Source organism: Labrus mixtus, chromosome 6, assembly GCF_963584025.1.
Source record: "Labrus mixtus chromosome 6, fLabMix1.1, whole genome shotgun sequence".
Lineage (NCBI taxonomy): Eukaryota > Metazoa > Chordata > Actinopteri > Labriformes > Labridae > Labrus > Labrus mixtus.
This window is the reverse complement of record NC_083617.1, coordinates 4,460,059-4,477,465: the sequence shown is the minus strand read 5'-3', so window position 1 is coordinate 4,477,465 and position 17,407 is coordinate 4,460,059. Positions and strand designations below refer to the sequence as shown.

The window sequence follows — 17,407 nt, the reverse complement described above, 5'->3', positions numbered from 1 at the left end:
CAAAGCTTAAGAAGTTTTTCCAACTTCAGATTCGTTTTCGGAACATCTTCATGAGCTTAGACCAGGGCCAGCTGCCTTTTGGATTCGACTTTAAATGCACTGCAGAGAGATATTCTTTTAGGAAAATGGAGGGATTGATGTGGCAATAAAAACAGTAAGTAATTCATGAGCACATTAAAGAAAAGAAAAGAACGTTTAATTGATGTCCAGTTGTGTCATTTCCACAGAGTGAATTCATAGTGTTGCTGTGACGTCACACACCTGCACGCTACAGAGAAGTTATCAGGCTAATTTGCCATAAATGAGTTTTTTTTAAGGTTTATTTGTGGCTTTTTTTTATGCCTTTATAGAGAGATAGGAAAAATTGAAAGAGAGAGAGTGGGGAATGACATGCAGGAAAAGGAGCCACGAGTCAGATTCAAAACCCAGGCTGCCTGCTTGGAGAACGATAGCCTCTGTAAATTGGAAGGCATGCACTTAGCACTATATACTGGCTACCAGCGCCGCCCTCTTATGTGTTTTAAGCAGTTTTATTTTTCAAATGAAAGATGGTTGTTTTTCAATTGGATGCACTAACTGATGAGGAGACAAGCCCAGCATGCGTATCTACGGAATCCAATCTGAGAGAGAAAACCAAGAGAGGAGGAGATTGTCAGACACTCGGTTGTGCCTTGTGTGAACAAAAGAACAGACGTCTCCTAATCCTGCCATAACATAGTTTTAACTTAAATAGCAAAATATTCCCGCCTTTTAACATTATTGCCCCAGAACATTGTCTGAAGGTGACATCTGACAGTGCTACTAACGTTAGGTAACTTTAACGAGCTTAAAGGAGCAATATGTAACTCTGACCCCTAGTGTTTAAAAGGGGTACTGCAGTCCAAATTCAAAACATTGTAGAGATCTGTTTCCCCTCATCCCCCTCCCCCCTATAGAGTCGATAGAGGTTGCCATGTTGTGGACAATGAAGCTTCAGTGTTTAGCCAGCTCTGCATGGGTCTGTAAACCTTTCTGTGTTCTAACCTCTCTCCATTTTTCAAAAAGCATCTCCAATATTGATCAATATATCAATATCAAATATTGTGATGTGACTGTCCTCAATGACATCAGCCTGGCATCTAGCACCACTGTTAGGAATCTAGGAGTTCTTTTTGATCAAGATATGTCTTTTAGCTCTCACATCAGTCAAGTTTCAAGAACAGCCTACTTTCACCTTCGTAATATATCCAAGATCAGGAATATCCTGTCGCAAAGTGATGCAGTGAAACTAGTTCATGCATTTGTTACCTCCAGACTGGATTATTGTAACTCTCTTTTGTCAGGGTGCTCTGGCAAATCTCTAAAGACTCTTCAACGGGTCCAGAATGCTGCAGCTCGTGTACTGACCAGAACCAGGAAAAGGGACCACATTACTCCTGTCCTGGCTTCTCTGCACTGGCTCCCTATACAGTCTAGAATAGAATTCAAGATCCTTCTTCTCACCTACAAAGCTCTAAATGGCCAGGCACCATCCAACCTGAAGGAGCTACTAGTGCCGTACTGTCCCTCGAGAGCGTTGCGGTCCCGGAGTGCAGGCCTGCTGGTGGTACCTACAGTCTCCAAGTGTACTATGGGGCTCCTCCTTATCGGGCTCCTCTCCTCTGGAACCGCCTTCCAGCCGGGGTCCGGGAGGCAGACACAGTCTGTATTTTTAAGAATAGACTTAAAACTTTCCTTTTTGATAAATCTTATAGTTAGGGCTGGTGCTGGTGTAGACAAGCTCCTAGTTATGCTGCTATAGGCTTAGACTACCGGGGGAACTGGCACCCTGAGCTCCTCTCTCTCTCTCTCTCTCTCTCTGCATATACAGTACATCATATTACTGCATGTATCTATCTATAAATCTCAGTCACTAACCACCTACTTTCCTGGGAGCTCTTGAGCTCTCCTAGGCTCCTCAAGATCATCGGTTGACGGCTTGCCAGAACACCCCCCACCCCACCCCTACCCCCTCCCCACCGGATCGTGGGTTGGCGGCCTGCCAGAACAACCCCCCCACACCCCCTCCCCTCCCCACCGGATTGCTGATGGACGGTCTACCTCCCCCCACCCCCTTGCTCCCTATCCCTCTTCCTGCATTTTATCCCATCTCTCCCCCTATCCCTTTCCAAGCCCGGTGCAGTCTAGGCCTGTGAAGGCTGTTTTATCATGAGCCGGGGATCCGGCCGAAGATTTCTGCCTTTTAATAAGGCAGTTTTTTCTTACCACTGTAACTTTTGCTGCTTTGCTAAAGTGCTCATGATGGATAGGCCGGATCTAAGTAAGGTCTTTTACCTGCTTTTTGTAACATAACAATAAGTAAGGTCTTTTTACCTGCTCTTTTGTAATGTTAACAGACAATGAGTAAGGTCTTTTACCTGCTTCTTGTAAAGTGTCTCGAGATAACACTTGTTATGAGTTGACGCTATACAAATAAAAGTTGATTGATTGATTGATTGATTGATTGATTGATTGATCCTAGTTTGAGCACGTTTCTGCTCGTGGAGCTTATTAGAAACATGCAGCGGCTTTTTAGGTCGGGTACAATCACTTCTATCTGAACCACTTCTCTTGCCCGCTTCCATCGCTGCAACACCTGTTGGTTTGTCGTTTGGCTGGCAAACTGAGGGGCGTCCAAAACGGTGGTAGGGTAGCCTTAAAAATCCTTCTCCCTCCCCTCTCTGGTCCAAACAAATCCAGAGCATTCAGGACCAGAATTTAAACTCAGAACGAGGACATACTGGCTGCTGCATTGTTGTCAGAGAAGCCAGCACTTCAACCTGGCATGTTTCCTTAATATCTGATCAGATAGTAAGGTGGTTTTATGATTTAATTAACCAAAAATCTCACATTTTGGACCTTTAAGGAAAAATATAGCATTCATACTGTTGTATAAGAAGTGCCTCACACTGACCAGACTCTACATTAGTACCCGAGCTGCACTCGTTCAGAGTCTCCTGTCAGCTGTGTTCGGCTAAGTGACTGAGATTTGAATTCCAGCTGGCTGATGATACTGTGACTGACCTGCTGGGTTAAAGTCCTGATAGCTTTCAGTTTCACACCAGCCCTCACATCTTCACTCTTTGACTTTGCCAAAGTCATCTCAGTGCAAATCGCACTAAAAGTGTTGAAGTGTGTAACATTTTTCTGGCTCATCCATGAGGGTGAGGAGGGTGAGCAGGAAAAACCCCTCACTGAGTGTCCTTTTCATCCGTTTCTTTTCGGGTTTTTCCACCAACAGAGGAAAATTGGTTTTCAAAACGTGAAGTGACAGTGCAGAGCTTCACATCAAGTATCACAACACTTAAAAAAAAAACCGAGAGCTGTCGGACGAGCTGGAGTACAGCAGCTGTTCAACTGAAACTGTCTCACATCTAGAGGTGACAAAGGTAAACACACTCTTTGCACAAGTAGAAGTATGGAGGCTTATGTAAAAAAAAAAAACACTCTGGAATAAGTAAAAGTAGTGATTGAACTTTTGTATTTAGAAAAGTGAAATAAATATGTTATCTGAAATGTATTCAGAATTAAAAAAGTAGCCCTCTGAAGGACATTTCTACCAGACGATAAGCTAACTGAACCTCTTGGCACTGTTCCAAGTTAAATCACTGTAACTACATATAAATAAAAAACAAAATCCTTAAAAAATTATTCACTTTAAATGCGCTCTCACTGGACTAGCTGTCGAATGTTGGCTGGTGATTTTAATCCATGTGGTGCAGGAATCAAGAAAGCCTACATTACGCCTCGTCTCTGCAGTTGACTTTCCCTCTCCTGTCTATTTTTTGATTCGTCTTTCTCCGTCAGATTTGGTCATTTTATATCTGTTGCTTTGTGATAAGCACAGATAGAAGCTGCACGTAATCCTCTTTTCTACGTGTTACTGTCCAATCCGTTTAGACTGAGTCCAGTCTCGATGTTATGCAGCCTACAGACAGTGGTGCAAAATAAAATAATCTTTTTTTTATCACAAATGCATTAGAGCTAAAGTAACAAACCTGTTAGGAATATAAAGTAAAAAGATGTGTTAAAATAGGTGGCAAACTGGAAACTCAAGTAAAGTTACCATAACTTAGATTATTTTTAATATTTTTAAGTGGATAAACTTTTAATCTTTCTACCTCTGCTGACACACTTTCAATATTCTCAAGCCACAACTTCCCAGATCTCAACCCTGATTGTTGATATCTGATTAAAGGGGCAATATGTAACTCTGACACCTAGTGTTTAAAAGGGGTACTGCAGTCCAAATTCAAAACATTGTAGAGAGCTGTCTCCCCCCGCCCCCTCCTCCCTAGAGTTGATAGAGGTTGCCATGTTGTGGACAATGAAGCTTCAGTGTTTAGCCAGCTCTGCATCGGTCTGTAAACCATTCTGTGTTCTAACCTCTCTTCATTTCTAAAATCATCTCCAATATTTTAAGTTTTGTTTCTGCTAGTGGATCTTATTGTCGAGGCTTTTAGCTTTTGTATGTCATTTAGTGGCATCAGTATTCATTTCTGTCTGTTTCATAACCAGATAAAAAAACTCCTCACAGGAGCTTTAAGTCCAAAAAAAGAGAATTCATCAGAGAGGACCGGATTTGTTTTCAGTGATGCAGCTAGAGCCGCTTAGTATTGATCCATGAACACCTCTGCTGTCCCTGTGACCCCCTTTAAAGACATATGTGTGTTTGTGTGTGTCGAGGCCACTGAGTGTAAGCACGCCTAAAGGAAGCTGCATTGAATTATTCACTGCTCAGACTCCACCTCACACTCAAGAAAGAATCCCCTGCCTGGCCTTAACTAGGACAGGAAGCTCTTAAACCGCTCTGCCCACACCCAGCCTGGCGTCCCTCTGCAGCCAAACCAAAGTGATCCTTTTTCTCCTTTTGATGATTTTGGTGTGAAAAGAAAGAAATATCAGGATGGGATGTAACGGATCATGTGCAATGACAGACTAAAAAGACAGCACGGGATGAGTGATTGATAACATAACAAACATGTCACCTGTGATTTATATTTTTCTGTGTCAGCGTCAAAGACTCCACCTCCTCTCTTTTTTTTTTTTTATGTTCCTCTGAGAGTCACATGATTCCCGCAGCTGCAATTCTCCTTTGGGAACATCATTTCCAGGAGCCTCTTCAGTAAGAGTCAAGAGGATTCAGTTGCAGCACACGTGCTGTTATTGATAGAAAAGACACGGAGGTTGAAAAAGGTGAAGCGGGTGAGATCATTAAAAGATCCCAGTCAGTGACTCATACTGACTTTTTATGTGGGAAAAAAACGGAGGAGGATCAAACCAGTGCGTGCTCTGAGACACCACATGACGACGCTCTCTAAAGAGTCACGTACTGTATACGAAGAAGGATTGATGTGCATGAGCAATAAATAAGTGTGAAGAGGCTCCTGCACCAGCAAGGCCTTTTGAATGCTTATTTCCACTCAGACTGAGAGAAAGGAGATCAGGGATGAGAGGCGATCGCTCTTTAATGTACAGAGGGCATGTACTCGGGCGCTTATAAAGAGATGCGTCTTAAATGTTTATCCATGCAGAATAATAAGAGAAGTTACAGCAGCCTTTTTTCCAGGTCAAACAATCTATAGCTATACCGATGATTGTTGCTTTAATGTTGGATATACAGATATACAAAACAAGAAAATGCTTCATAACAAGCCTTTCGGGAAATAAATAAATAAATGCAACTATGTGAAAGAGACATTATGGGATATGACAGTCCAATGAATTCTGCTTAGTGCTTATGGGAAACTGAGATTGCTATTCGAGAAAGAGACAAATTCCTGCACCCAGAATAAGAAAACTGCAAATAATTAGCCCGGAAACTTAACCTGCAGGCAGGGATTAAAAAAGCCACATTATGGAGGAATCCTTTTTTGTGCGCTCTGGCGCCAAATTGAATATCTCTGAGTCACCTGCAATGTTTTAAATCACACAATTAGTGTATTGCATAACCAGCTCTGCATCAGACTTGCACTTGTACACTGTTTCTCCGAGCTCTCGAGTAGAAACCTGTCCAATGTTTACTCTAGCAGTCCAGCTTCTTACTCGGTCACTCTCTCTCTTTTTCTCTTCTAAGCTTCACCCGGCAGCGTCCTCTTCGTTCTCTTAGCCTCAAACATCGTCTCAAACAGTGCAGAGAGAGAGAGACGGGCTAACTGGCTTCTTTTTTAGCTGAAGGCTGCTGTGTGAACTAGTGCTGCAAAGCTGTGAGAAAATTGAAGCCCAAAGTTACATAATGCTGAAAGCTGTCGACCAGGGTTCTCTGTAGAAATGGGATCGGCGCAATTCTCCTCGCTGAAAGTTATTGTCATTGCAGATGGACTTTGAAACTACCATCTTCAGGTGGAAAAGTGACATATTGTTGCTTTAAGGGCTTGACGTTGCTCGGGAAAGGTATTTGATGGAAAGCTGACCTACAGTTCATTTTAAGGCAAGGCAAGTTTATTTATATAGCACATTTCAACAACAAGAAAGAAAAAAAGAAACATTAAAATAGAAAAATCACTGAAATTATTAAATCTGAAAATATGTTCAGATAAAAATAATTAAAATGAAATTAATTTAAAAAATAATTAAAAATAATAATAATTATAATAATAATAATAACAATAATATTAATAAATAAAAGTAAAGAAATTAAAAGATTAAAAAAAGAATAATAATAATTACAGTGCAGAGTAAAAGTTTAAAATCTTATTAAAGCTGTTTAATTAAAGGCAGCTGTAAACAGGTGTGTCTTCAACCTCGATTTAAAAGAGCTGAGAGTTTCAGCAGACCTGCAGTTTTCTGGGAGTTTGTTCCAGATATAAGGAGCATATAAACTTTAAGAGATACATTGAGGTTACTGAGCATATTAAAGATTTACAAGAAGAAGTGAGACGTTGGAAAGATTGTTAGTGGTGTTTTTTGGGGGGAGGTGAGAACGTGCAGAAAGGTCTGAACACTATAAAACAATTTGTTTTCTTTTTATTTGTGCTCACTCGAAACCAGAAATGTCAATTTTAATGTCGGCTGGAGGAAATGTCAAAGGATCACCAACGTTCCCTTTTGGGAAACATGAATGTGTTTTGAATTTTTTAGCCTGGACCTTCTCATTAAAACATCAACTGGATATTTTTGCCATGCCGCCTAGCAAAAAAACACAACAGAAAGTGATTAAAAGAAAATCCTTGACATTTCTTAACAGAAAGAAAAAGTGTTTCTTTGTAAGCCGTTGTCAAAGTTGACATTTCAAGCAAAGACACTGTTAGACTTTTGTGGCAGAAAATCAATCAGTTATTATTCAACATAACAAAAGTTCCTTCATAACTCGGTTTTTAAAATGATTTTCATGAATAACTTTTATTTTTTGGGGTAAGACAACCTTCATCTGTGTGTCCATGATAATTGAATTTACTTAACTGTGCTTAAACCAAATCAGCTGTTTACTGTAATCCTAGAGGGCGGGATGACAACGAGCTGGTTTGAAATCGATATTATTGATTATGCATTAAGTGCTTCGGCTTCAGCGGAGTCTGCACACAGGACGTGATACGATGATCGACTTTCTTTCTGTCTAATCTAAATCAACCAGCAGCGTGATCGTGCCCGTCTTAATTTGTTTGACGCAGGTGTTGGTAGAGAGTGGAGGAGCGGTTTTATAGACGACGCTTTCTCAAAACATTTACAGATTTTATTGGCCTTTACTTTCCAATTAGACAACTATCCTGATTCAAGATCAATCTCCTCCCTGTCCAACACCAATAACAACCTCATATGAACATTAGTAGTCCATAATGTCCATAAAGCAGGTTGTATAGTTCATGAAGGTTTTTGGCTTTCTTTACCTTTTGCATTATTTTGTTTTTAAACTGTCGGAACCAAAAATGAATCACAAAGCAAAGGTTCACATTAGAACAATCACTAGTTATTCATCCTGAAGGGAAAATGAGCACAATCATGATAACTGTTAAAGAGCTTTTAGCAGTAAGTTAGATAAAGAAAGAAGTCAAATGCTACAACCAGCATACTATTGGACTAGCTCCTATGGCCCAGTGGTTGTCATTTCTCTCAGTTGTTCTGTGGGTTCAAATGTTTTACTTGATAAAGAGAAAAGCGCCATCAAGGTATAGGCTACATCCCTTAAAAAAAATCCTACCCGCCCCCCTCCCCATACTCTGAATATTGTATAATTTGTGAAGTTATTTTGTTCTTGGAGATGCGGATGGCCTCTGCTAGCATTATGTGCTATATGGTAGCATTTTTTTGTTGTTGGACAAAGCGGCACGTCTCGACAGACCACCGGCTCAAGTCCTGGTACAGACTGAAGCTCAGGGTCGCTGCTTGAGTGCAGCAACCTCACTCTGACGTCTCTGCATTAATGCATGTCCATAGATCCTGTTTGTGTATTTCAGGCCTATGAGCGTGAGTAGCATGCCTCACAATAACAGAGTGCCTGGTGGTTGTGTATGATGCGCCCCATGTACAGAGGCTATAGTCCTTGTCTCAGCGGCTGTGGGTTCAAATCCGACCTCAACACTTTCTGCATGTCAAAAAAAGATTAAAAAGGAACAGAGTGTAAACATGAGCTTATCCTCGGGGAATGATAAGGTATATTACATTTTTGGAGGGGTCAATTAAATTAAACCAGTGCAACAAGTTGAAGGGATACTTCACCCGTTCATGAAACATGAATCTGTGTTGACATTGGGTCATATATGAAGTAGAAATGTGAAATACATTTTGAAGTTGGTGCCTTCTTGGCTGAAAAAAGGCAGAAAGTGTCTTTTTGGCTCATGTGGATGAAAGACACCAAATCCCAGAATGCACAGCACCGCAAGCCACCATCAGCTTTCTCCACAGAGCCTGTTAGCATAGCTTCCAAGCAATATGGTGGACGTCAAGTTTCGACTCTGGGAGTGAGTTCCCGCCCACTGATCTGTGATTGGTCTGTAGCTTCAGTGGTCGAAAATATGAGGAACTAGCGTTGTAGTTTCACCCCGCTAACCGCAACAGCTTCCAGTGACGCAAAATGACGATTTTTGCGTCACTGGAAGCTCCTTTTCAGACTCAGAAATACAAAGATTTCCCATCTCAGGGGAAAATGAGGGCGGGATGCACGACCATTCAAAAATACTACCAGGTTTCTAATGATACAAAGATCAATGCAAATGGGTGAAGTATCCCTTTAAGTGTGCTAAAGTTACCATTGCTGCAAAAATGCCACCTGTGGACTCTTCAATGGCACTTTCAATAACGACCTTCCTTTGTTAAGTGCTTTTGTGTGGGAAGATAAAATAGGACAATCTACTTTAATACAGCTATAAATATTTATGATGCAATGATTGATTCTGATATGTATTGTCAGTGTTCTCTATGAGGAGACCGCAGAGAGGATTGTCTGTGTTTGTAAAGAAAGTAAATATTTGATCTCCTCTGAACCGTCTCTCCTTGCTCTGTTCCAGCCCGGGTCACTTCCGGCCGCTGCTTAGCATGGACAGCATGTAGCGGAGCTGTAGACATGAGAGCAGAGGGGCTTCATTACCGAACCCGAAGAGGAGTCTGTCTCGCTGCCCTCTCACTTAATAACCACTCCCAGGGCGTGGGAAGAGGAGGGGGGGGGGGGGGGGGGGGGGGCGGAGGCATGAAGTCCTAAATAACAGCTTGTTTCAAGTAGCAGAAAGGTCAAAACAGATTAACTTTCCCGTCTCTGAGGTGCGATACATCTTCAGAGCAGACGCAGCTCATCTGTGCTGGCACGCCGCTGTCGAGGTAGTGCAACCTGCAGCAGTTTATTAGATTAATGACTTCAGCGGGTTCCCCTGGGGAGCGGGAGGGAAGAAAACAGTTGCCAAAAGAATTTCTGCTTTTGTTTCATTAAAAGGGCTAAATGGTGGCGCGTAGTTGTATTGATGGTTCATACCTGTGAGAAGGCCTGAAAATGCTGCGTAATGGTCCTTACACTGTAAAAGCAATCGTATGAAAAATTCCACGTCTGTCTTTAACAAATCAATCCCATGTTGACTTTGGGTGAATGCATAATTCAGCTCTTGACAAGGAGAGCATGAAATGATATGCTACACTATGTGATTAATTGAGACATTGTCAATCCACTCAGCTGCTTCACTTCCTGGCGATTGTTGCTACTCACCCTGGTTGGCAATTTGCAGTCAACATCTCTGAACCTCTCCTGACTCTTTGTTTCAATTTGAAGATGCTAAAAAAAGAGGATTAGTCTCAATGAAGCTTAATTGCAGGATGCTTAAAAGTGGATCAGTTCTGGCGTGTGCTAATGAAGGTGCAGTTTATGTCTCTCAGAGTTAAAGTTACGATCAGTCATTTGCACCCTGGTCAATTTGGAAAATACAAAAATGCCAAATGTGGCAAACCCTGACTTAAAAGACTCCAACATCAGAGTATTCACATTTTATCGAAATTGTGAGATAAAGTCCTAATAATGAGATAAAAATCATCGTGCCACTGCTAACCTTTGCCAAATACAGATTTGTTTGTTGTCTCTGATTAATCTCCTTCTGTTGTTTGTTTGCACATGTAGTAAACGTTAGATGCATAATAAATAGTTATGTCTTTTAATCTGGTTGTCGTTGGAACTAAACACATTACATTACTGTTTAAGTAGCATTGACTGTACCGTTTAACTGTCAATGTGTCACACAGTTATTTTGTAGGCTAAAGTTCACGGTAGTTGATGGTGTCCCTGACTTTTTATCTCATAATTATGACTTTATTATTTTCATTTTTATTTTTTTAACTGGCGGAAAGGGCTGCAACCAACAATTACTTCGATATTTGTTTAATCAACTGGTCTTTTTTCTTCAAATATAATTTTAGATCATTCATTTGGTCAATAAATGTCATTAAATAGTTAATATTTATCAGATAAAGATATCAGCTCAAGTTAAAGAACACTAGGTCTTATTTTGTCCTTCAAAGAGTCAAAAGACCAAAAATGTTCACGACACTATAAATGGACTTGAGCTTGTATAGCACATTTCTAGTCTTCTGACTACTCAAAGCACTTTTACACTGCAGGTCACAGCTACACATTCACACACTGATGGTAGAGGTCGCTATGTGAAGTGACCATCAGTATTAACTAATCCCATTCATACACATTCACACGCTGCCAAAGAAGCAGCGGGAGCAACTTGGGGTAAAGTGTCTTGCCCAAGGACACATCAGCCATGTGTCTGCAGGAGCTGGGGATCGAACCCCCGGCCTTCAGGTGCAGAGATGACCGACTCTACCTCTGAGCCACAGCTGCCCACATACAACAATAAAACAGCATCATTTTAACATTTAAGAATGAACATTTTTCCTTACAGTAACGACTGTTGACGCTAAATTCACACTGAGTAAATTTCTATTGGTTCAGCTGATCGATTGACTTCTTGCCTATAACCTCTAGATTACACACACACACACACACACACACACACACACACACACACACACACACACACACACACACACACACACACACACACACACACACACACACACACACACACACACACACACACACACACACACACACACACACACACACACACACACACACACACACACACTGATGGCCACAAAAGCAAAGTCATGGGACCCTGGAGAGCTCATAACCTCCCACAGTAAACAGAGCTGTCTGGGAAGACAGAGAGCACTTGACTCTCTGCCATGATGAAATAAAGTAATGTGGGACATCCTCTTAATTACCACCTCAGCTAATAAAATCCAGCAGCATGTGTTAAAATGCAGTCAGGTTTTGATACCTCATGATTACCCCTTTAATCACACCTCCACCCTGGTAGACCCCACACTTAATCAGAGAGAGAGAGAGAGAGAGAGTGAGTCTCCGTGATATTTACATGCCACCAGTGGGATCAGCCACATAACGGGTGATGTGTACATGTTTTAAAGTCCAGATGTGCAGGGAGGCCCAGAGGCTGATAAAGGACCTGTACGCTGCAGGACAAGCGGGCAGAGATGCTTTAACTCAGAAAAAAATTGACTGCAGTTTAAGAAGTGAATCTGAGAATATCCAATGAGAACACCTTAATAAAAAACAGATCCCCTTCTGCATTAGTTGCATGTAGATCTATTGTCTTCTGAAATAAATGTAATGGACACAGAGGTTCTGACACTGTCACTTAAAACTGCTGGTTGAAAGAAGTTCTCCTCAGATGATCCACACCCACAGAGAAACACCTTCAATCTCCAGTAAATGGTGCTGGCTCCCTCTGTTGTCAAGCTCAAGTATGACATCTTTATTTTGTGGCTGAGCAATAAAGCCAGAATAACTTCACATTAAAAATCTATGCAATATTTAAAATATGAGTAAATGTGATTATTTTGTGCTTGAGTATTAAATCAAATTATTTGTTTTTTTACTTTCAGAGTTGTGTCTGGATCTGAAACTCTCGGCTGTTTCTGCTGAAGCGGCTCCTCTTTAAAAAAAGCATTTACTTCGCTTTGCTCCACAATATTCAAATTGTTCTAAATTGATGTAATTACGGGGCAGCTTTTCTGAAGAAAAAAAAAAAAAGCTTCTCTCTGCAATTTCAGCAGGCAATTACCACCGCCTGAAAGTGTGTCTGCACAAAGTACAAACATATTAAAGTTATGTAACTTTTCCATTTTCAAAAAAAAAAAAAAGATTAACTTCCTCTGGCGGTACATTTTGTGTCACTTATGAAAAACATTTAGATTCAAACATAAAGTAAACTATAGGTACAGGAATCATGATGCCACTGTTTGATGCTAATTTACTAAAATGGAACTTAAAGGCAGTCAATCATGCTTTAGAGACACCTGTAGGGAGAGTATCCTGACACTGCAGAGCCTGGAGTTTGCCTCTAGGGGGCACTGTGACCACATGTTCTGTAACGCCTGAAGAGAGAGAGAATCACATGAAGACATCTGCTCGGGCTTAGGATGAAAAATGACCAAGAAATCAAAGAGCAGGCCAGCAGTGGAGCAGAAAGTGGGCCAGCGGTGATGAAAGGTGAAGATGTGACCCACATACACACCTTTACAGCAGACTTACATCAAACCAGACGTACACATTAAGAGGCGCAGAGCTGTACTGAAAGATTTTGATGAACTAAAACACCTACACAGACGGGGGGAGTAGAGCCTCTCTGTCAGATCGTTTTCTTCTCGTTCTTGTTATTGAAGGGATGTTAGAGCCTCGTTACTCAGTGAGAAACTCACTCCAGTCTTTGATGTGAGGTGACAAAAAGAAATGACTGCGAGTCCGGACTGACCCAAAAAAGGACTGAAACCTCTATTAGTGACCTTGTCTTCAGTTTTAATGTGTCATGGTTTAAATCAAAGTTTTCTTCAAATGTTGAAAAAAATACAACGAAAAGACTAAAAACCCCAAAAAAGTGTTAATGAGTTCCTCTTGTATGACCTTTACCAAAGATTCAGGTCTGATAAAATGGATTAATGAGAATCTTCTTACTCACAAAAAGCCAAATAATCTCCTCAAACACGTCCACCCCGCTGGCCCTTAGTGTGTTTTTTATCAAATTTAAGCAATAGTGCCGTTAAGGACATTTTTAGTCTGTTAAATACCCATATAGCTCTATGGATCGTATTTACAGCAGCAGGAACGTTTGTTGGATTTAATTAAAATGACTACAGTGCAAGTTCATCTTACAGGGTCCTAAGACGCGGACTGGACTCTTCTCCTCTGTCGCCCCCCGGTGGTGGAATGAACTTCCAAACTCCATTGGATCTGCAGAGTCCCTCTGCACCTTTAAGAAAAAGCTAAAGACCCAGCTCTTTCATGAATACCTACTAACTTAATGATGATGGTCTCCATATTATTGATGATGATGATGGTAATGACGATGGTTTTTGTTTGATAACGACAACTTATAAGATGGTTTCTATACTGATTAGAGCTCTCAAGAACTGCCCTCAATGTTGTGCTTTGCCTCTGGTCACTTCCTGTCAGCACCTGTGTGTCCAATCAGACTCAAAGCTGATCGTTTGCTCTTACTGACATTGTTCCCTTTTTTCTAGATCCTTGCTTGTGTTGTACTTACTCTCTGATGTACGTCGCTTTGGATAAAAGAGTCTGCTGAGTGAATTGTAGAATTGTTTTATTGTACTCAGATTTATTCTGTTTTTAATGATGTCTGTAATGTAGATAGTACGGGTCAAAAAGTTTCATCCAATCAGGACTCAGGACTCTGTCATGATCCCGTCTGCTTTTTTTAAATATTGCACAGGTGGCTTGAAGGAAGACTTGAACTGGTTAACTTGGTGGAATATTTTTCAATCTCACTAGTTAACCAGTTAAAACCATACTGCAACTAATTACGCTTCTGAAAATGTATTTTACTTAACCAGTATGAGTAAAGTAAAAAAAAGTTACTTTACAAACTAGTATGAGTAACATTGTCAACTTGTAACACAACAAGTTGGGTTTCTTTTAATCCTACTAGTTAACTAGTGCTGCCAAAGACCGCCTGATGCCCAACCACCACCACCTGACTGTGTCGTCACAACCACCATACTGGAACATGTCAGGTTATTTAACACCCAGGCAGTTAACAAATGTTATTAAAAGTAACTTAATTCAGCGTGTGGAATTCACCAGTGACTTTCTTCTCTTCCCTCAATGTTTGAAATGTTTTTATTGATCCCTCCGGCTAGAAATGTTCTGCTACTCTTTTTCTAATTCGGATGCAGGACTGAAAAGCCTTCAAGTCAGAGCCGATTAAAGAGGTTACAGACAGAGTAAAGAGTTACTTATGCCGCAGAAGGATGCTTGAGCACGTACGGCCACGCTGGGGATCAAACCTCTAACATTCACTCTGGATGACTGCTGGTTCAATCCTGAAGCTCTTCTTTAAATCACCTCAACAACTAAAGAAAGAACATTATCTGAACCTGTGCAGTTCAGGCCCCAGGATGGTGGAGATCGACGACCTGTTGTCACTTTTTAATTCACCGCTTGCTGCAGCCGCACCGTCTCCATTAAAAGTTACTAAACCTTGAGCATATCGTTTACTCTTTTTATTAATTAAATACTAAACGGATCTGGAAATGCTCAAGTAGATTGTTTAGCAACCAGACACACAACAATCTGACCCAAGTTTGTCTTTAAAAAGTTTGTTCTTGGGGTCCAGTGGTTAGTGTGCGAGCCCCATGCGCAGAGGCTATAGTCCTCAAAGCGGGTGACCCAGATTCGGGTCCGACCTGTGGCTCCTTCCCCACATGTCATTCCCCACTCTGTGGCTCAGTTGGTAGAGTCGGTTGTCTCCTAACCAGAAGGTCAGGCGTTCGATCCCCAGCTCCTGCAGCTACATGTTCGATGTGTCTTTGAGCGTGACACTTAACACCAAATTGCTCCCACTGCTTCGCCGGTGTCTGGGTGTGAATGTGTAGGTGTGACCTGCGGTGTAAAAGTCCATTTACTCCCTCTCCCCAATGTCTGACTCTCCCCACTGTCTGATCTCTAAAGCCATAAAAAGATCCAAAATAAGCCTTTAAAAAAAGAAGCTTGCTTTGTCACTGACAGGCTCTTATATTTATTGTTAGTGTTTGAATACATTACACAGGATCCCTACAGGCATAGACATTTTTAAAAACTGAAATCCTTTAGTTGTATCCAGAAACATTGCTCTCTTCAAAGCCACAAAACTCCTTCGACAAAGTCAACATTTTTTTCCTTGGAGAACGTGGCAGTACAGTGTCTACCACCGACATGATTTTATGTTGGTTGTTTTGTATTCTTGAGAGTTACTCAAACATTATGTTACTGAAGCAGTAGTCCTGTTTTCTGGAAGGTAAAACGACTATTTTGTCAATGGAGTCTGGCATGTGTTAGGTTGGAAAGTGACAAATGTTTCTGGTTAAAATAATGCACATCACTCTTACTATAAAGATTTATATTGGAAGCAATCTGTCCTGCAATGATGTCCAGAACTTTGAACAACAATCTGAGTCTCTCAGTGACAATAACAAACACTTTTAGTTGACGTACAATGATGATGTTGCAGCCATATCTGCCTTTTTATGCCTGTTGACTGAAGCAATCGATTGGAGCGAATTAACAGATTTGTTTCCACCTCTTGATCTATAGAGATTATACAATTCTGAAATATGGCCAAGGATTTAAAAAAACGCAGGGATCCCCCCTTCAAATAAAACACTCAACTTGTCCCCATTTCTCTCACAGGCGGTGCCATGGTGACCGCTGACGGAGCCGTGATCATCCTGGTTTAGAAATGAACCCGTGAGTAAAGTAATACACCTGAGACTTTACACCTCAATTATGCAAGCGGTTGTACAAAATGAATCAATTTTCTTGACCATAATTGAGGCTGGCAGACTGACAAAAGTGGAATTAAGACTCTGCGCTTGGTGGTAAATAATTCAAAGCTAGTAGGGAATAGGTCCAAATAGAAAGTAGCAGTAAAATACAGCAGTCACAATATGAAAACTCTTTGTCATAAAGGAGGAAAGGTACTCGATCCTAACCTGTGTAATCATGTTTTAATTAAGCTTCACATCTTTTTCTGTCTTTGAAGTGTTCAGAGTGTGTGTTGCGTCCAGCCGGGTCGCTTTCAACCCTGATCAAACCGGTTTCTGATCACTGGCGATCACACCTTCTCCGTCTCCTCCAGCAGCAGGTGGTTTGGAGGTCCATCAAAAGGCCACGAGCGTGTGTGTGTGTGTGTGTGTGTGTGTGTGTGTGTGTGTGTGTGTGTGTGTGTGTGTGTGTGTGTGTGTGTGTTCTGTCAATAATGTGTAATTCACACTCTTTCTCCTCCATCTCTACTCCTCACTCAGTCCAGCCCCGGTGAGAACACCCAGGCACACAGCGAGCAGTCACCGTTGGACCAAAAATAGAACTTGACGCTCCCCGTGCGTCCCCAGAGTCGTAAACGCACGGCTTTGTGTGCCGGGTTATTGGGCGACTGGAGGAGCCGCTCTCTTCATCAACTAGGAGGTGGAATCGCCTAAAATGAGGGGATTCATCAACAACAATGAGACAGGTTCTCATTAGAGAGAAGTGTGGTGTAAGCAACAAATGTCACCTGAAATCACGCTCCATTCTCCACAGCAATTACCCAGAATTCACTCTGAGGAAAAAAAGGAAAAAAGAGGACGGAGGCTGCACTGAATGTGTTTTTTAGACAATTTGCACAAGATGGATTATAGTTGTGCATCTTGTAAGACGTTTGTAGGTATGGATGCTCGTTGTTTGTCTTGGAAAAGGCACTTTTGTGCTTTTCTGTGCTACTCTACACTTATATATACGCAGATTCTAAATATGAACATTTTATTCTGTGTCAAAAGATCATTAGAAGCATTTTTAACTCTGCACATTTTTTTGGAACTTCTGCAGATAAAAGACAGCAGCCAAAGCTTTCAA

At 41.3% G+C, this 17,407-nt stretch overlaps 1 protein-coding gene across 1 annotated transcript in view; it reads right to left on the bottom strand.

Annotated features, from left to right (window-relative positions):
- slc35f3b (solute carrier family 35 member F3b) overlaps positions 1-17,407 on the bottom strand; it is an 81,899-nt gene that overhangs the window by 39,345 nt on the left and 25,147 nt on the right. The window lies entirely within an intron of this gene.